Source organism: Amphibalanus amphitrite, unplaced genomic scaffold (assembly GCF_019059575.1).
Source record: "Amphibalanus amphitrite isolate SeventyFive unplaced genomic scaffold, NRLGWU_Aamphi_draft 001038F_arrow, whole genome shotgun sequence".
Lineage (NCBI taxonomy): Eukaryota > Metazoa > Arthropoda > Thecostraca > Balanomorpha > Balanidae > Amphibalanus > Amphibalanus amphitrite.
In genome coordinates this window covers 176,323-197,691 of record NW_024882532.1, presented here as the reverse complement: position 1 = coordinate 197,691, position 21,369 = coordinate 176,323, and the positions used below count along the sequence as shown (strand labels likewise).

At 56.9% G+C, this 21,369-nt stretch overlaps 1 protein-coding gene across 3 annotated transcripts in view; it reads right to left on the bottom strand.

The window, feature by feature from the left end:
* Positions 1–21,369, bottom strand: part of LOC122369468 (titin homolog) — a 142,945-nt gene that overhangs the window by 44,150 nt on the left and 77,426 nt on the right. The gene's annotated exons all lie outside the window — the stretch shown is intronic.

Below are 21,369 nucleotides of genomic sequence, written 5' to 3'. Positions count from 1 at the left end.
GCCAAGTCCCTTGTCAGTCCGGGTGTACCAGCTCGGCCCGGACCTGTCAGCCCGTCCCCTGACAGCTCGGTCCGGACAGTGACCGATGATGTTCCATGATCGCCGCTCATCTGCCGGCCATAATAGCGGGCCTTTGGACGGCGATTCGGCGCCCAATCAATCAGCACTGCCAGACGGCCGGTGTGGCATCAAAGCTGGCCGCTGGAGCACGGCCCGCACCACGGCTGAGGCCGTCCCAGAGCCGCGCACGGCGCCGGACTGGGCAGGGTCGGACTGTTACCTGGGTGGGGTCGTCAAAGGTGGACTGTCCCCTAGGAGCTGTCCCACGACAGCGGCAGGGTCGGACTGTCCCCTGGGAGCTGTCCCGCGAGACGGGCAGGGTCGGACTGTTCCCTGGGGCCCGCAGGGACGTACTGTCCCCTGGGAGCTGTCCCACGACAGCGGCAAGGTCGGACTGTCCCCTGGTCCCGTCAAAGGGGGACTGTCGGTGTATCATTGAAAGCACTGACGCCAGTCGTCACTGAGTTGTCGTTTTGATTGACAGCTGTGCAATCAATTCGCGTGGCAGATTGAAAATTAAGGATAATACCGAGGAACAGCGAGGATCGGAGATTATAACTATTAATAAATTAATTTGCCTAGCAAATTAAATTCATCCACGCTTTCGACACTATGTGCATGTTAACCGTCCCATTACCATATTTTCACCAGAAGTGCAAACGGTCTAAGCCAGACGTTTTGGAGCAGCATCTTGGCGCACGTGCACGGCTCGTTCGCGGCCGTTATTGGTCATCAACAAAAGCAGCCAAATCCGGCGCCTTTTATACCATCCAGTTAGCCAAGTTCAGCGCCGGTCTACCACCGCGCCGGTCCACCGCATCGGTCCGACACTAGTCCATTCTCGTCAGTCGCGCCTCAGGAAGGAGCACCCTCCACACTCCACAGTCCACGTCCTGAAGCCCGGACAGGAGCTACACAATGCGGCTCGAGCAGAGCAGAGGAGCTGTTCATACCATGCGATAGCGCGCCGCTCGGCCTCCTGCGTGAGCAAGACAGCCAGCGAGAAGGCCGATTTCGGCATCCGTCGACCTTTGGAACAGAAAACGCAGCCACACTGACAATCAGCTAATATAATATATACTTCGATCTTTGTTATGCGCCACAGCCTTTGGCGCAACAAGTTGAACACACGTGTGCGGTATCTCGTGTCACTGAAATCTCGTTATTGTCGTCAGATGTGGCCGGGATATTGCGGCCATAAGAAGTGCAGGTGCACTGCAGTAGTGAGCGGTCGTAGTGAGTCGTAGCCGGCAGCCGCGGTGTACTAACACGCCTGCTGTGCAGGCAGAGCTGTATGGCCCTGGTAGGTCAGTCAGCGACCGCCGCAGCTGCTCAAAGCTACTGACAATACTGACAAAGCCCTACTGACAATTCGCTGAACATGTCATATAATTCGAATGGTTATCTTCAATCCATTGGTTAAATGGACAGTTAACTAATTCAGTAAGATGCAACTGACAACTTGTACGACTTAATTCGTAGTGATTAGTCGTAGGCGTAGCACGGCCTTCCGAGGCCGGACTTTATCAAGATGATCTGCAGCTCGTGGGATTTTCCCGAGCCGATTTGTACGAGTGCCAATTGACGCCAGAGCAGGCGCCGCGTTCACCCTGCATCACACTGGGTAATTGTGATTGGTAACCACCGTCTCTGAGAGTGTGAACAACCCGCCCGACCTGGGGAGACCGGACACCAGCCTCAGCTCCAGACAGCACGCACTGTGTACCGGTATACGTGGGGCTCATCGGCGGCAGGCGGGCCGAGCGGCGTCACTGCGCCCAATCAGAAGCACTACTGGGCTGGGCTGTGAGCCGCGGTCCATCAGAAGCTGCCGCGGTCCGTCAGGAGCTGCGCCGGACGGTGTGCGGTGACGGTTACAGCGGCCGGGTCACGCCGGAACAGCGGGCGGCGACCCGGAGAGAGCGACGGAGCGGGGAGGAGAGAGGCGGGAGGCGGCGCCGCCACAGCCTTGAATGGAATGCCCGCTCCGATACGCGCCGTCCATGAAAACGGCGGATTTCACGAGTCGTCGGTCTCGATCGGTCGCGGTGATTCGGAGAGGAGTCGTTAGGAAGGTCCGCCGGCCTCCCAGCTCCGCCGAGCACCGTCAGCTCTCGGCCTTTGATGTCAGTCGGGACGCATGACGACGGTGGCCTCATAGGGCCATCGCTCCAAACCGTAATTTCGGCTTCCAATCGGCTGCAGGCTGCAGCAGCGCGCACCTGGTCTCTGAAGCCATTCAGAGTTTTAAAACAGAAGCACATTGACATACGCAAAGAGGGTACAAAACCAACAGAGGGCTGACCTACGATAGGACACACAGCAGGCCGGCAGCCGCCCAATGTGCTGACTGGCGATGAATGACACAGTTCAGCAGCGGCGGCTCTTCGCCAACTTCTATTTCCTGCAGTCTCAGTACAGGTCCTTTGTGTACATATACGCCACGACCACCACCACCCGGTATTTCGCTGAGTCACTCGTCATGGCTCCGCAGTACGCAGCCCTGCCCTGCCTCCGTGTCACCGTGTCACCGTGTCTCCCAGCACCTGTCTCCGTGTCTCCGCGGCGGCGCCGGCCCTCCTCTCCAGCGGCCACTGCAGGCGCCGCGTGCCGAGCGGGGAGTGAGGAGGCGCAGCGCCCGCGGCGAGCCGGCTCAAAAAACGGCCGGCGCGTGCCACCGTCTCGCCTGGTAAACAAGCCCATTCGGAGCGGCCCGGCTGGGCCCGGCGTGCCTTCGGCCGGTGCCGGCCTCTGCCGCAACGAGACAGGTCACAGCCGCCACCAGTCCCAGCAGTCACCAGTCACAGCTGCCACCAGTCACAATCACCACCAGTCACAGCTGCCACCAGTCACAGCCGCCGCCAGTCACAAACTGCATCACCAGTCACAGCTGCCACCTGTCACAATCACCACCAGTCACAAACTGCATCACCAGTCACAGCCGCCGCCAGTCACAGCCGCCACCAGTCGCAGCACCACCAGACACAGTCGTCACCAACAGCACCAGCCGTCACCAGTCGCAGCCGTCACCAGCGACTTAATTGCATCACCAGTCACAGCCGCCGCCAGTCACAACCGTGCTCGCTAACATTTCCTTTTAAATTTTGATTCAGCCCAGCCGACAACCGAGTCGCCAGGCCGAGACCGTTTTCAAGCAGAGACTGCTGACTCATGGCCTATAACCTCCTTCACCTGCTCCCCTCCACTGCTTCTCAGCCGACCGGGGCACGGACATCCCCCCTGACACGGACCGACCTCATGGACCGACCTTCCCCCGGCACGGACTGACCTCACCGGCACGGACCGGGACACAGACCTCCCCCTCCCCCGCCACGGACCTCCCCCCGGCCAGCCGCGGCGCCATGGGACGCTGCTGCGGTCAGCGGTACAGAAATCACATGCATGTTCTGATTTCCACGGCCGCGCTGTTTGTCATCGACCGGCGCCGATTTGCATCCTGCAGGAACGGCATACATTGCCCCGTCCGGGCTCAGCCCGTCGCCGTCCCACTGCTGACAGCAGGGTGGTGACTCAATCCGACATGGAAATGCCGCGTGGAGCCGCTTCCATCGCAGAGGCTGCGCTCCAAACTCAACCATGCACAGTTCAACCACGGCAGACCAAACAGCCCTCGTGTGTCAACAGCCTTCCCTCTCTCTCCCGCGCCGCGTAGCTGACCTCTGCAGGTCACTGGGTCAGCCGGCGGCGGGCACGGCACCGCAGACCTCTGCCAGTAGCGCACCACACAGCAGCGTACCGCGGCCCCACGGCACCTCTGCTGCAGTGGCACACCGCAGCACCATAACCCCACCGTACCGGAGCCGCTGGCGACCCGCGCTGCCGCCGCGCCGCCCGCAGGGTCAGGCCAGGTCAGCCGGGGTCACTGGGGCCGCAGAGGGGTCTCGGGCGGAGTCGAGCCGTGATAGACGGGCGAGCCTCGAGGCCGCTTTTGTGACGTATTGACACCGCTTCGGGCCCTAGGTTTCACAGCCTGACGCTGCCTGACGCTAGCGGTATCGAGGTAGTGGGTCAACATACTCGGACGCCCTCTCATGTTGGAGCGTCGGAGTTTGTTGATGTTTCCATGGAAAGGCAATACCACGATACCACGGCGTCAGATAGCGTCAAGCCGTGAACCAGGGCCTTGGTGAGTACAGTAGGTCTATTAAAAAAGTCCCCAGCACCAGTGGGCGCTGCCTTCGCTGAGCGGAACCCCCGTCTGCCTGTCCCATATCGCGCCGGGCTCAGGTCAGGTGGGGTCAGCGGGGCCGCTCGGTCCGGCCCGCGGGCGGTGGACGGGCGGCCGGTAACGCTTTCCGCCAGCCAGCTGAAGAATCCAACAAACGGGACGGCTACCGCTCAGCGCAGCGAAACCGGTGTTAAAGAATGGCAGTAGATGATCATGGCCACAATGATTGTGAGATAGTCATTGTTAGCCCGTGCCCCACAGGAATGCCTAGACTCTCACGCCCTGTTGAAGGGGAAATGGGGATTGAGCATCATTCATATAACTCACACTCAGCTTTGGGCATTTCAGTGGTATTCGAAGTAGCGTCAAAAGTAGCAAAGAAAAAAGAAAAAATACCTCAGCCAATTTTAGATCGGGTCAGAGCTAGAGGTCATGTCACCAGAGGTCATCGATAGTAAAATTTTGCTTGGACAGGGTGCGTTGCAAGCACCGGTGCATTGGGTTTCCAATTTCCATGGAAACATCAACAGACTCGGAAGCTCGCAACGCTAGCGTGGAGCCGAATTCATATCAACCGCCGCAACAATGCAGCAGCGCAGCGCAGCGTGCTGCAGCGCGGGGCCGTGAAACACCGCCCAGGGCTATCCATGCGTCAGGGCAATCCAACCCACGTGATGGGCTCGGCCCCAGCGGAGCATGAGGTTCAGGACTCCCGCCCAGGCCCCCTGTCTCCCCTTAATTCCTGTAATCCTTCCCACTCTGAAATCGACTGAAAAAGCCTAACCTAACACAATAATCAGCTCGTTTACTGCTATATCGGAATAATATTGTCAGATTTAATTAAGGTCAACGGCTTAGCACGTAAATAACAGCAACTGCCACCATTGGTATGAAAAGAAAACCAATTGCTTTTTCACAAACACTTAAAAGTTTTTAGCTTAAAACTTGCATGAAATTAATTTTACCAGCCTCGTGTTCCTCTTATCAAAACGCTTCGAATGAATCAAAAGGTTATCTTTAAAGGTCATTTGAAAAATTTGGCTTATGTTCAAAGACATGACCTGGCCAGAAATGGTCATGATGCATACCAGGATATTAGATCCGTATCGTGGAACTTTACAAACACTTCAGATGATTTCATAACTTAGCATGTCTATCAAAAAATAATTATTACATGGCTCATATGTAAGCTGGGTGTGTGATCAGGCTTACGAATGTGTTGAACGCAACTGATAATGTTCTGGTGGCGTGGCCACAATTTCTATATCTAATTTATCCTCCCGGATTTCATGTTTCTATTAATGACACCTTGACGATGTCGAGAAAAAAAAAACGCTTAGGAGATTTAACAGCCTGAGACACATAAGGATACTCTTCTTCTAAGATACTCTTCCGTCCTCGCTATCCTCAGGAAAAAACCAATCCGCATCGCCCCTAGTCTTCATGCTTCCCTCTCTGGACTGGAGTTCACCCCACCAGCCAACCTGTAGTTGATGTCGGATCCATTCCAGTCCAGGACACATAATCCTCTTCGGGTGACCATTTGGGAGACGGCTGGACCGTCCTGACAGGGCAATCGTCCCACGGGAACAGCCTCGCTTTCGCAGATCATGGCGCTGGCTCGCACAACCCAATTACTACACCAGAGCAATGTCATAGCTCTGCAAGGGCCTTTTCAGACCGAAAAAGATGGCTCCCAACAAAACAAACAATTTTCTCATTCAGTATTGTATCTCATCAAGCACCACATGTTTTCAGAGTGTTTTATATTATGCGTTCCGTCCAAAAAAGCGCAGTTCAATTTTCTCCCATTGACTTGAGCGATCTCAAAATTGACCTGGCCTTTCTGTCAACAATGTCAAACTTGCAAAGTTAACGTTTCAACAGATATATGGGACCGAATATAAAGGGTCGATTATCTCAGGCAGCTTTTGCCAAATTGTCAGGGAACTCAGATTTGTTTTTCAATAGAAAAACACAATTCTAAAGAATAGTGTTTTAACTATTGACAACAAACCTTCGGTTATTGGTTAGAAACTTGATGGAAGTGTAGTTAGATGTTTTAGGATGACAGCAGGTGCTGTCTAGTTCATTTACAGTTGAGTTCATGCCCAGCGTCATCAGAAACGGTCCATATCGGAAAACGACAAGACTTTATGACGTCACTGTGACGTCATCTTAGGTGCTACAACCACCAAACTTTCCTCAAACATTGTCTAGCTATTCATTTGAAGCTATGCCAAGTTTCACGTTCGTAGCTCATCAGGTTTCAGAGATATTTCACAAAACGTAAAGGGGGGGCAACTTTATGCCCCCCCAGCGGCTCGTGGGTTAAAATATCAGTGACCTCTTAGGGCAGGTCAAGGGCCCCAAGGCATTAGATCGGTTTTTGGTAAATAACTTCGCAAAAATGGTCCCATTATCGTCATTTCGATACAATCGTGTTTTCTGTTCTCAGACGCGTTGATGTATATGCTTTTTTGTTTAGGTGAAACAATTTAGGATGTATACCTCAGGTCAATGTCATGTTAGGGCAACACAGGTCACGAAGCTGTTGAAAGGAGGACATGTTGCATAACATTTGATTTGGCAAGTCTTGCAAAGTCCATTGATGGCTGTCCCGACTGGCTAGCTCATTTTGATCGGGAGTTATTCACGAAGCACTCCTATGACCCTAGTGACGTCATAAATGACGTCACGCAAGGTGAACAATGCAAAAGTGAAGCATTACACCTTGCCAAGAATGAATGAAGTCACGGTTTCATGTGCTTGAGGTATAGTTTTAAATAATTTCCGACGCCAAATTAACAGTTTCCATATTTCCCTATTATGCCATATGACACTAAGTGCATTGCGGATTTGCACCATTTTATAACCGACAACCGTGCAGAGGTTTACTTAACCTGCGCCGGGCAGGTGCTCTGAGATTCCGCGCCGGGCCGGGGGATGTCTGAACACCCCCCCCCCCCCCTTCTAACTCGGCTCCTGGGCCACATAGCGACACGTGGTAATCGCAATCGAAAGAACGTCCAAAATAAGGACGAAAACACTTCAGTCATTTTTTTGGGTCAGGTCAAAAGTCAGGTCACCAGAGGACACCAAAGGTAAAATGTTGACTATCTAAACATTTTGGAAACTGCCGACAGCTATCTCGGGAACCGATAGAGCTACAGCGCCGCGGAAAAACGCATTCGATAGCCCTTCTACAGACCTTTCTGAATAATGTCTCAGATTTGACCTCAGGTCAACGGTTTAGCCTTCAGAGGGCAAAAACTCCAAAAATAGCCGTTTTTACGAAGTGTTTTTTCGGCAATAACTTTTGACTCAAAAGAGACATCACACTACTTTTGCCAGCATTGTCTTCCTCTCGTCGAGACGCGTCGAATGAATTATAATTTAACCTTGAAAGGTCAAAATTGACCTGACGCTAGGTAACCGATATCAAAATTCCGAGACATACATTTTATAGATAATGTTGCTCTCATCAATCGCTGAGAGTTTCAAGGCAATCGTTCAGTCGGTGTAGCTACGACGAGCATTCTTATTTTTTTCTGAGGTGAGGTCACTTGGCGTGACCTGGTGACCTGACCTAAGGCGACCTGGGTCTAATATTTGCACATGTGTGGAAAAGATGCACGAACAGGTGTGCCAAAAACGGCGGCGCGGAAACCGCAGGGGGGGGGGGGTCAAACACCCCCCCCCCGGCCCGGCGCGGGTTAAGACGTCATAGCTAAGTGACGTGACCTGAAAACGTGGTTGATGTCAAATGATCCGGCTTGAATCAAATGTAAGGCATATGAAATATCAGCCTTCTACCATCAGTGTGCTTTGAGCTACCGCAAAAAACTGGTGGCGGTATCCACCCCTTCTTCTCGGCCGGCGAGGGTTAAACCTCGCTTTGAATTATTGCAGATAATGATGCGACCGCAAACAAAGTATTCATCTGTGTCTAGAACGGCCGCTGACTTGTTGGACAAGATCTCCAATATTGATTTGCTAGATGGGAATAAAATGCTCGGTATGTGATACATATATACCCCTCGATTTGCCCTCGCGCTATTCCAATCATCACTGTCACTTTTTATCCGAGATGATGTCGCCGCTAAACGGGTTGTTTTGTTTGCTTGCTTGCATTAAATGGTCATTACGGATTGATTATTGAAGGATTATGATAAAATAGGAATGGGGCAAGGGAGGATATGCACTGCGTCTACATGTGTTTAATTTAGATCACAAAGGCATCATTTCCGGCATCGTGCAGAGTCACTATCTTCCCCTCTTCTGCACTGCGGCATCTCTGCGCCCCACACACGGCGTCCTCACTCCACGGCCGGCCGCCGCCAACTGACCCGCTCGCCGGGCGCCGCGACCTGACCCGTGTCGCGTAACCTGCGCAGTAGAGTCGGGGCTGGAATCCGGGGGTTCGGCCGGCCGGCCGCCTCTGGAGCGGGGGACTTTTTTAGTAGACCTACTGTACACGCCGAGTGGGCGCAGGACAGTAACCCGCCCCGTCCTCACTCACTGCCGACAACACTATCCCGCACATTTCCCCACAGCGCGGGTGTAGTTCGGCCCATGGCGACACTCGACCTAGTTAAAAGACGCGTGCCTACACCATCTCACAATTAGAGACCCTGTAAATCTGAACACCTTGCAAGCAGTTTGTAGAGGTAACTAGATATATGTATAGTCGGTCAAATATGTATCTTTCCCGGCCGCCAAGTGGCGCTACGGTCTGGATTCGATAGTTGGCTGAGCCCACACCCCAGCTGCCCTGGCGGCTCTGGCGGCCCTGTGACGTCACGCGCGGGGGGCGGAGCTACACAGCGGCCGGCTGGAGAGTGACCGCAGACCAGCACTGGACGGCCTCGCCGCCGGGTGCTCCGGCGGGTCTGGCCGGGAGAAGCGAGCAAGCGGATGCGTTAGGAATCTAACGAATGTGAGGGCAGCGCGATGGTCTAATGATGGCTGTGCTTTCATGCGCCGTGTAAATTGTAGACTGAGTGCTATGAGCTATCAAAGGATTATCTGGTGTTTCAACAGGGGTCGCTGACCTAAAAATTAAGATGGTTGCTCTTGATACGATCGAATGCTTGGTGATATGATGATTAGCGCAAGAGAAATATTTAATCGAATTATGACCGGTTATTTTTTGATAAAGCAAAAACTTTTTTCATTTTTTTTTTGGCATTAACGGGAAAGCGTTAAGCCATATCTACTGAAAATCTTAACCTGCGCCGGGCCGGGGGGGGCGATTTGCGCCCCCCCCAGGTTTTTCGCAGATAGCCGAAAAACGGCGGCGTGCAGCGCCACCAAATTTTGCATACCTGTTTTTCCATCTATTGCGCATACTGTGTGCGAATTTTGACCTTATATGACTTAAGGTCAGGTCAACAGGTCGGTTTGAGTGACCTAACGTCACAAAAAGTTTGAACTTGCACCAAAGCTACAACTGTTGACCGATCGATATGAAACTTTCAGGAGTTAGTAAGGGTGACAATATCCACAAAATGTATGTCTCGGATTTTTTTATCTATGACCTGAGGTCAGGTCAATCCGGGCTCTCCTTCTGCAGCGAATCTGTTTAACCATTTCCGGATCGTTATTGGCGTTCTGCCAACTTGATGTGCGATTTCTGCAACCGTTCTACCCTCATCACTCAACTGAATAATTCTCCCCTTTTCAAAAACGGTGCAGTGATACGGCATCTCCAACCTAGAGCGACTACACTCAAGTTCAAGCTAACGGTCTCCACTCTCCAATTCAGATACCTATCGAAACCTTTCCGCGACCCGGTGCTGTGGCTCAATCAGTGGGCCAGCTGGCCGCAGACCATACCCGCAGGGCATGAACCTTTGACCATATTAGGTCAACACGCCGTGGCCCCAGCCCGCTCGCCAGGTCCGCGCTCATTGGCCGACGCGGCAACCGCACAACCTGTCCCCTCCCCTCCGTAGTACTCGCAGCGGCCGGCGGATTCAGCCAAGTTACCGACCTGCCCAGCGTGGGGAGGGCCGGCCGGGAAAGATACATATTTGACCGACTATACGCATAGGCACTACACAATTGTAGGCACCTGCTTTGCGACCCGGTGTTATTCGTACGGCTGCATTCAGTCGCACTCAGCTGCTCAAATTCTGGATGTAAGCACCACGCTGTGCATATGCATATGAATGGAGCAAAATACAAAGGAAGCACGCACCAATTGCGTTCCAAAGGACAAAGGTCGGTGCACCGGTGACCGCGCGCGCTCTGCGGCCCTGTCTGTTGCCTCGCCCATTCTGTGCGCCAGCGTGACAGCAGTGCTGTCAATGGTAAACATTTCGGCAGGCAGAGCGGGGCAATGGGACAACAGTCTATGGTCGAGCACAGAGCCCACTGCACAACGGCGCGCGGAGAGCACAGTTTTCTCGGGAACTCTTCAATAAAACGCTGCAGCACAAAAGTGACTGGGAGTGGCAGCTCCTTGCTGTGGTAGCTACATGGCGGCTCCTGCACCTACGCCTCGTGGCACTCCACGATCAATTACGCGCAAAACTAGGCAGCAGCCAGTGCAGTGGGAACAGCGACACAGCAGCTCCCACAATCAGGCACTGACTGTGAGTGAGCGCTGCAAGTGAGTCGCTGACGTCTACGACGTCACTGGATGTCGCGACTTTTATCCGCACAGCGCCGACCGCTTCATCAAAACGTATCGCTTGTGTTTCAACACAACAGCATCAGCAATCTGCACGGCTCGGAATACCAATAGGCGCCCGGACTGGACTGCGACTGGACGGTCAGCTGGGGCGGGCCCTGGGGCGGTATGTGCGCCCGAAATGGGTGAAGGCCGCCCGATGTGGCGCCCGCCCCGGCGGCTGTCATGTACCGGCAGAGGCGGAATCCATCCCGGCAGTCCGGCTGTCGCTGTGTCCCGTTCGGACCGGCTGATAGACGGTCCGCGGCGGGACCTCAGCGGGGTGCTGCACGACCCGTGAGCAGGCCGGGGCGGGCGGACGGACCGTCACCACAGACCCGCCAGCAGGCCGGGGCGGGCGGGCGGACCGTCACCACACGGCAGCGGAACGGCGCGGCCACCCCGACACTGCCAGCTCACATTGTATACAGATGTTACGTGCAGTCCATGTCTACATACAGAGGTATAACAAAGGGCATGTTTGAACTGATCCCACGCCATGTAAGTTCATATCCGACACAATTCATCAATTAATGATCGGAAAGTGAGACACATGGTGCTCCGAGCATGTATACATTTATCGTCAACAGGATGATCTCGTATCTGCGACCTGAAAACACCGGCCACCATCGGTTGAAAGATCGCCGACCTCTGGCTGTACACACAGAGCGGCTGCTTGCTGCCCGTCTTTTCGTGCGGCCAGTACGCACGTTTCCTTGTCTTCATTCATTCCGGTCTAGGGGACCGCCTTCCTGGCCTGCAGTCAGTCCGGACGGCACTAACGCAGGCATCACGCCGACAGGCCAGTTCTGGACCGCTGACGGCCACCCGCCGGGCGCTAACGCCCCCAATTCGGGACTGGAGCTGATAACATCGCGCCGCAGACCAATCACTTATCACCACACCACCTCGGCGCCCGGCCGACCGCCGAGGACGGGGAGGACGGAGCCGGCATGGCGCCGCCCATACCGCCATACCCGGCACTGGCGCGGACCATACCGCCATACATGGCCCCGGCACTGGCGCGGCCCATACCGCCATACCCGGCACTGGCGCGGCCCATACCGCCATACCCAGCAGGCCAGCACTGGCGCGGCCCATACCGCCATACCCAGCACTGGCGTGGCCCATACCGCCATACCCGGTACTGGTGCATCCCCATACCGCCATACCCGGCACTGGCGCGGCCCATACCGCCATACCCGGCACTGGCGCGGCCCAGACCGCCATACGCGGCCCCGGCACTGGCGTGGGCGATAACCGGCACTGTAAAAGGTAGCATCATATTGATTCACTTTACAGAACCTTAGCTGTTGCTCTCCACCAGCATAAAATTTAATATTTCTTTATAAATGAAGCCGCTGCCTTCTTCTGAATTCACCACGAGGAGACTTCGGAGTCGGCAGTGTTGCACATATAGGTACATACTGGACTATGCAGCAATGCACATAAAGCTGGGCAGCCATGGCCATTATCTGTGGGAGGTCTGCGCATGTTCTGCAGCTTAAATCAACATATAAATCACTGACAATGTCTGGAGTTGACCACAATGGGGACGATCCGAGAAAAATGACGCCACTCTGACACACCTCCTCCCCAGAGCTGACCCAGTTGAACCAGATGAGGACCGAGCTAAACAAAGGCCGCGTCCGATTCCAGACACTCACGACCACCGGCATCCCATAGGTCGCCGAGCCCAGCCCCGTTCGCCGGCGGTGACTCACGGCGGCACGCAGCGCCTGCACCCCTGTCGCCAGTCCCCACTGGGTCAAGGTCAGGTGACGTCACACAGACACCGGCCAATCAGCGCCGCGCCGAGTGCGCCGCGCCGGGGGGATGCCCCAGGAAGTGACGGAGGTCGGGCGGGCCGCCGCTCACTCCATCCGCCCGGCACCGATTCACCTCACCGATCACCCGACAAAGTGGGCCCGGCGGCCGGAAACCGGCCAGTCGGCTGTTCCCAGGCGCCCTCACCCGCAACACCTCTCACTTACAAAACAGTACATCCTCAGCGACCGACGCAAGGCAAGTCATGACAAAGGGTCCCGCCCGCCCGAAATTGCCACGTTGTGCGTAATTGGATGATATTTATGAGACCGTATTTGATATGTGACTGTTGGGCTGTGGTGCCGGGGCGCAGTTCGTCCCAGCACCGCGGCACCTCAGCGACCCGGCTGACCCCCGGATCACGTGTCGGCCGGCTCACACCACTGCGCGGGTCACGTGACACACCGGCCCGGGTGAAAGTGGTAACCGCGGATGTCCCGGCACTGGGAGGCGGGCTCCCCGCGCCGGTACACGGCGAAACGCGCCCTTGTCCACCCTTGTGCCCGCATTGCGCCATTGCATTGTACTTCCGTTTGGCCAAGGACCACACACAGCAGGGAGGCTGCTGAAAAATATAGCGGACCTAATGGACATCGCTGTTCCATGCGCGCTAGTGGTACACAGCGGTAGGTGAAGTATCAGCACAGCTTGCAGCAGTAGGTACGGTGCCAGCACAGCATACCAGAGGTACGATTAGTATGAAATAATACCTAACTATCAGCAGCACCTGCATCTCTAATAAGTATATCGATACTATACTGGTCCGTGAGACCACCGCGGCAGTGGTCGGTGCGGCTAACCCACAGATCCCCGTGTAATCGCACCACCGCGCAGGCGGGGACAGCGTCCGGAGCCTGTCTCACCAACACTTTACCACGCCATCAATCAGGCGGCCAGCGGACACCCGCTGAACGTCGGTGGCTCGCTGCAGCGCTGAGCCCGGCAGCAGCGGTAGCAGCTTCAATGGCAGAGCCACTGCCGGCGCTGGTTTAATGGGCAGCTGCACACACCCGTGAGGGCCATCGTAGGCCCGGCCAGCAGCTGAACGGGTCGCACTGCGCACCCGTGAATATGCACTTATTGCACACACGTCATTGTTCGATATTCATTGCTGTATCTTTCAAAGATATCGTATTAAGCACACAATTCAGTCGTGCGACCTATAAGGAAGATCTGCCAGCGCACTGCTCTGTTCATCTGATCAGCGGCCGTCCGCCGAGGCGCCGCGCGGTCGCCCCCCCCCCCTCCCGCACCCATCGGCCGGCCCTCGACCGCAGCCAATCGGCCGTCGCGCCGACCGACAGCCAGAACCGACGAGCAATCGTCGACGGCGGGGGGCCAGTCGATGAGCAATGCCGCCCCCCGGGCCGCCATTGGCGCCGCCCATTGGCACTCGGGCGAGCCGCGGCGCCGAGGTGGCGCGCCCAATCGGACTCTAATGTGAAGATGGACGAGGCTGGTGGTGCCGGCCGGCGCCGCCGATGGGCCCCGCGGGAGGCTCGGGTCGGGCCGGGCGGGAGGCTCAGGTCGGGCCGAGCGGGCCAACCGAGCGGTCACTTGCAACTAGTGATGTCAATTACGGAAAATCGTGATACCGATACCAGACCAAATACCGACAATACCCATGGCAGAATACCGAAACCGAACCGACTTGGGAATATGAGGGAAATACCAACTTTTTACCAAATTCTCAGCCTCTTTTCCATTAGAGAGGATTCATAAAACCAACAAAATACCAAATGCGTTCGCCTTGAAATACCAAATACCAAGTTGATATCGGTTTGGTATCGGTATACCAAAAAGTTGGTACCCGATTGACATCTCCACTTGCAACCGCACCGAGCGGCCGCGCCCACAGCGGCTCCGGCTGACAGCGGGTCCTGTGGACAGGACAGCGGTTCCTGTGGACAGGACAGGGCAGCGGCTCCCGTGGACAGGACGGTGGGTCCGGTGGAGAGGGCAGCGGCTCCCGTGGACAGGACGGTGGGTGCGACAGTGGACGGAGTGGACCGCCCGGAAGCAAGAGCCGGCCGCCGAGGCCGTCATCTGCCCGCTCCCGCAAACTGATCGGGACGACTGAGGGCTAAGCAAAATATAGAAATGATACGGACATGCTTATTCCCCCGACGAGTTCATCAGATTAAAACCTTGAAATGAAGTCTGTGGGGACGTGCTTATGAAACAATTCCCGGTACCCAGTGGGTTGTCGGCGGGGCGCCGAACCAGCGTCCGACGGGCGCGCGCCACGCGGAGCCGCCGGCGCCCGGACCGCCACCGCGCCGAGAGGGCGCCGTCATTAGGGCGCCGTAATCGAGCGTGTCGGACGGCGCCACGGCGCGCCGCTGACTGACAGGCCGCCGGCGGCCGGTCGACGCCCGCGGCACCATCCGAACGCAGCCAGGCCAGCCCATTAACGCCGGACCGGCGCCGCATCAGTCTCCCTGTGCCAGTAAACGTCATAATTAATGGCTCTCCGTGCCGACCGGACGCGAGGTGGCCGTCCCAGGGAGGCTGGTCCGGCGGTATCTGAACAGAGGCAGTCTCTGCCGGTCCGGCGGTATCGACCAGAGGCTGCCCGCCACTGTCCGGGGCGGGGCGGCCAGTCAGACGGTGCGTCTTGCTCGGGTTTCAGTTGGAGCGCCTCATCTGCCGCCATATATCTCGGTGGAGCTCGCAGCCCGTTCGCCGCGGCCGGCAGCCATTAGTCAGGGCAGCACGGCCGGCCGGGCGGGGCCGAGCGTGCGTCGGGCGGTCGGGGGCGTGCTGGGGCGTGCCCAGCCGCGGCCGGCGGCCGTTCCCACCGCGCTCTCGGCGCCTTCCGCTCCCAGTCTCGTCAATCGCACCGAGAGAGCGCCGCCGCCGAGCTGCGCCACTAACAAAGCGCACCGGATAATAAATAATCCGCGGATGAATATTCAATGAACGGGCCAATTTTTCAGCTGGCTGCGTTCGTTTTTGTAGCGCGTCCGTCGAGCGGCGCTTCTCTCGTTAGTAGTTGAGGTTTCGGCGGCGCGGGCGGGCCCAGCTCGGAATAAAGAATCCATTTACACGGCCACTGCTGCGGCGAAAGGTGGGGCCGGCGCCGGACGCTGCTGCGCGCCTCTCTGGGAGCGGTCCGCGGTCCAGGCTGGTCCAATGGTCCGAGAGCGGTCCCCGGCCCGAGACAGGTGCCCCGGTCCCAGCTGGGACCCCAGTCATTCCACTCGGCGCACGCGGTACCGCCGGTGCAGCGCCGCCGAGCTGTGACCGTCTGTGTCCGCGGCGCCCAGCCGGCGGCGCCGGCCAGCCTTGGCCACACAATGACTAAATCACATGAGTTACATGCCTTTCTAACCAATATCTCACTAAATAATGACTTTTTACGTTTTCTGTCGCGACCTTTGACCGGCGGCCGCGGCGCCGGCGTCGCTGGGCCTTCAGCCGGTCGCGCCGGCACTGCAGTAGGAGAATTAAACAAGTGCTGCGCGGAGACGGCGGTGAAAGTGGCGGCGGGCGCGCGGCGCCGCCGACAATAGCCGGTCACCTGTGCACCGGGATGCGCCCGCCGGCCGGCCGCGGTGGCACCCGTATCAATCATACCGGCCCGGCCACGACTGCCGGCAGCACAATGAGCGCGTCCATTTGTTGCGCGCCGCCGGCAGAGGGGTCGCCGGCCGGCTCCGGCATTGTGTGCCGCAGTGCCGTCCGGGCCGTCCGGACGCGTGCCGGGCGTGTGCCGGGCCCGTCACAGAGCCCAGCGTTGCCGCTCTTCAGGCACGTGTCACACAGCGGGTACCGGCGCTCAGGAGAATCCGGGCAAGAAGTGCCGCCGAAAAACGGCAGCGGGCTGCGGCGTCCCGCCGCGTGGCCCGCGCCGCTCGCGGACCCGGCTAATCGCCGCGCCGCGACGGCTGGACCGCCGGAGTGTCCCGCCCGCCGGCTGACCCGCGCGTGCCGCCCTGCCGTGCCGGCTGGCCCGTTCAACAGGCATGCCATGTTCGTGGCGCGCCGCCGAGCGTCGGTTTCCGGGTGGCCGGCGGTTCTGACAGACGGTTATAACGCGTGCAGCGGTCACCGCGGCGAGTGTGCAGTGTGCACTGTGGGGTGTGCACTGTGCACAGTGTGGCGGGCTATGCCGGGTGTAACGCCCACCCTCCACAGCTACTGGGCGGGATCCGGGAGCGGGATCCGGGAGCGCGCTGGGTGAAAGGAGTCCATAGTGTCCAGCACCCGACTTGTTTGCAGGGCTGCGTCTAACATTGACATTGACTAGAGGTTACTGTGTGGTCGCATTTTCATCCGCTCCTGTTTGTCACCAACAGCTACCACAGCCGCCAGATATCACAATATGACATACAGTCGAGTATTCCCATGTCAGTAAGCTTACAGGGAATATTTTACGTTCGACTTCCACGCACATTTCATAATTCATATGACTAGGTATCTTGATTTTTTTTTTTTTGTTAAACATCTCGCTGAACGTTGAACACTCCCCTAAAACAGGGAGATGGAAGGACGTGGGACCAACTTTGTTAGGGTAAAATATCAAACTCTAAGAAACTGATACAAAGCTCAGCTATCTTTGCACATAACGACCTGTTTCCTTTCTGACGGTGACTGTCACAGTGTGACGGCGACGGTGACAGTGACGGCGTGACGGTGACAGTCATGTGACAGTGGCAGTGACGGTGGAAGGGACAATATCTCTGAGCAGCGTTTTGACTTGGCTCTGGCCTGCAGCGCCCGCGCCCGCTGAGATGTGTCCCAGTTCAGCGTCACACGATAAACGCTGCCGGTGACCAGGCACATCGACCGACTACGTGACGTCGTTACGGACACCTGCGTGACGTCATTAAGGGCAGCTGCGTGAGCATATCCATCAAAAGTCGGCGCAAGAGCCGGCTATCATAGGTGCGCAAACCCCAGGCTGAACAGCGGACCCCATGGGCTGAACAGCGGACCCACAGCGGACCCCAGGCTGAACAGCGGACCCACAGCGGACCCACGGCGGACTCACGGCGGACTCACGGCGGGGAGTAGACACACGGCGGAGCGACAGACAGCGTGGGCACAGCGGAGGGACAGCGGAGGGACAGCGGAGGGACAGACAGTGGAGGGACAGCGAAGGCTCGGAAGCACCGGTCGGAGTGCCCGATGGTCGGCGGCGGCGGCGGTGCCTCTGGCCCACTGATTGTAATGGTCGGCGGCGGTGCCACTGGCCCACTGAGTGTAATGGTCGCCGCAGAAGAGTGATGATGCCGGCGATGTTTTCATTACCGGCCGTTATCACCGCGTCCGAGCCAGCCAGCCAATCCCGGCGGTAATTGAATTGTGAAGTGCACAACAGAGTCATCCGCCCGCTCCAGGTCGTCTGGTAAACTCGCACACTTGGCAAAACAAACACGACAAAATCACTAAAAACTACAATGATTTAGTCGTCTGTTACGGATGTCACATTGAGAAGCAAATAATTTAAGGATATACGGCCTGCATCAAGAGTACCTAGGTATATGATGGGAGTAGGTAGGTACAGTTTCCCCAATACACATCAGAGAAAAAACATTCGTCAGGTGGGGCTGTTACCTGGCCGTTACAGCCACAAACAAGCGGCTTTAAGTTAGCCATACCTAATAAGTTTCCTAGAGGATTATACCGATCACCATGCATGGCATCGGCAAGGATCGCTCATTGCATCCTGACCACTATAGCTGTCAATTGTCATGTACACAATATAAATTCACACCGCACTGTTACATGTCGTAGGGGTGCGGCTGGCGGCAGCGCGGATCAGTCCGAAAAAAAATGGCAGCCGGATCCGTTGGTGCCCATGTATAGTCAGCTCGGGAATCGTGCATTACCTAATGAGATCAACTCTTTACTCCGGACGGAGCTTTCCTCTGCAAAAAGCCCGCGGCTCGCGCACTTTCTTTCTCTCTCCCCCCTCTCTCTCTCTCTCTCTCCCTCTCTTCTCTTTCTTTCTTTCTTTCTTTCTTCCTTTTCTTTCCTCTCTTTTTCTTTCCCTCTCTCCCACACCAGCAAGTGAATGGTTTTCATACATCTGTGGATGTACTCATACATCAAATAAGTATGACTTGAAGCCCCGATCTAAGACGAGCGGTAGGTAAGTGGTCAGGGAGTGGCACGCGCGGCTCCGGCCCAGTCGGCCGTCGAGTCGCCCGGTAGCCGCCGCTCCCGGGCCGCCGCACCGGCCGGCCCACCGCCAAATACGGCGCCGCCGCCGCCGCCCGCGGTCCCCAGAGCCACTCACTCTGAATTATCATAATGGCGACGACTATTAGCGGCTCGGCTCGGCTCGGCCCGGCCCGTCCCGGCACGCGCCGGGAACTCGCCCGAGTACTCCTGTGCAGCTCTCACGGACGGCAGGCACGACGACAGCGGCCGCTGGGGCCGACGACAGTCTGTCTGCTGTGAGGGGGCCGGCAGCACGGGCTCCGAACCGCCCCGTGAGACGACCGGCAGTCGGTTAGGACAGGAGTTAGCCAGCCGGGCGCGGCTGAGGTCACCGTGGGTCACCACGGGTCACCGAGGTCAGCTCCGGGTCGGGCAGCCGGCAATAGGTCAGGTCAGGCCCGGTCAGGTCAGTACGAGCTATACAAGCCCGGTCAGGCCAGGTAAGCTCAGGTCAGGTAAGGTCAAGTCAAGCCAGGTCAGAGCCAGGCTAGATTATATCAACGCAAGCGCGATGCCGCTGGACCTCGGTCGGTGCAGGCTCCGAGTTAGGTCAGGTAAACTGATCCGAGGCCTCTTGCACCAAACTACCTAGCTAGGTAAAATCGAAAAACCGGTTTCAGAATAAGCTAATCTAACGGTGGTAAATTTGTTTGCAATAGCCCAATACATAATCCTACATGTGCTTGCTAAATTTTGCACGCAAATTGTTACATTTGAAACTTGAACTGGGTATACGATGCAAAATAATTAAAGCATTGGTGCAAGAGGATTTTGGTGCAAGAGGGCTCAGGTCAGGTCAGCTGGTCAGGTCAAGTAAGAGGCTTCTACGGATAAGACCGTGTCAGGTGAGCGACTGCTCGGTCAGGTCAGGTCACGTCGTCAGGTCAAGTGAGGTCAGGTGAAGTCAGTGGAAGATCAGGTCAGGCCAAGTCAGGCCAGTTTAGCGCCAGATTCGGGCAGGTTAGGTCAGGTGAGGTCAAATGAGGTCAGGGCATAACAGCTGCAGCCTCCAGGTATGGTTCAGTCGGTCAGTTTAGGTCAGGTCAGCGGCAGCCCTGTGTCAGGTGGGGTGAGGTTAGTTCAGTGACATATTAGGTCAAGTGATGTAAGGTCAGAGGTCAGTGCCATGTCATGCCAAATGAGGTCAGGTGAGGTGAGGTGAGGTCAGATCTGGTACTGTTTAGCCAGGTGATGTCAGGTAAGGTGGGGCCATGTCAGGTCAGCGACATATCAGGTTAGATGAGGTCAGGATAAGGTCAGGTGAGGTCAAAGGTCACCGGGAGCCCCGTGTTGGCGGCGCTCGGCCCGTATGTAAGTATGCGCGGCAATCGGCGGCGCTCGGCCCGTAAGAAGTATGCGCGGCAATCGGCGGCGCTCGGCCCGTAAGTAAGTATGCGCGGCAATCGGCGGCGCTCGGCCCGTAAGTAAGTATGCGCGGCAATCGGCGGCGCTCGGCCCGTAAGTAAGTATGCGCGGCAATCGGCGGCGCTCGGCCCGTAAGTAAGTATGCGCGGCAATCGGCGGCGCTCGGCCCGTAAGTAAGTATGCGCGGCAATCGGCGGCGCTGGGTCGTAAGTAAGTATGCGCGGCAATCGGCGGCGCTGGGTCGTAAGTAAGTATGCGCGGCAATCGGCGGCGCTGGGTCGTATTGTATCTGCGTGCAGCGCTCGGCGGCGCTCGACTGAAGCGCTCCGGTCGGCTCGTTTCATCGGGCCGACGCACTGCCGGCCACTGGCGCAGCCGTCTCCGATTGCATGAATGTAAATGAGTGATGGCGGAGCCGACCAAAGGCACAAAAGGTCATTTGAGTCCATTTATCATCGGGCAGATAAAGTTAATAGCTTCATTCAGACATAAAGAGCAGTGGATCGGTCGTAAGGAGCCGGCGCCGGGCTGGACACGCGGCGCTGTTTGTGAGCGCTGAGCGACGCTGAGCGCTGAGCGCTCGGCCGGCGGCCGGCGGACGGCGCGGGCCCGCGGCCTCTCCTCAGTTCCAGTCGGCGTCCCGCCGCGACCAGCGCGGCCCTCGGACCAGAATGGAGATGTACGGGTCACGACTAGACCAGAGCAAACAGCTATTGGCCGATAATCGACTGTATTTCAGTGTGTGCTGTGGCGCATCCCAGTGCGGTTCCTAGGTCGGGCCCGGCTGACTGCCGAAGGTCGCCGGTGGAGGCGCGCCGACCCGCCGACCCGCCGACCCGCCGGGCCGGGGAGGAGCGCCCGCCCGGTCCCGCCGACTAGAGGTGGCAAAAGATGAAAATTTTGGGAACCAGACTCGAACCAGACCCGGCTGGACATTTCTGGAACCAGTCGGACCCGGTCTTAGTTGGAATCGGAACCAGTTGGACCCGTTCCCCAAAAGTCAATTAATACAAACTACTTGTAGGTATCATTAGTTGCATCATGTAAAACAGCCTATTTCTAATGCGGAATACTCATGAGA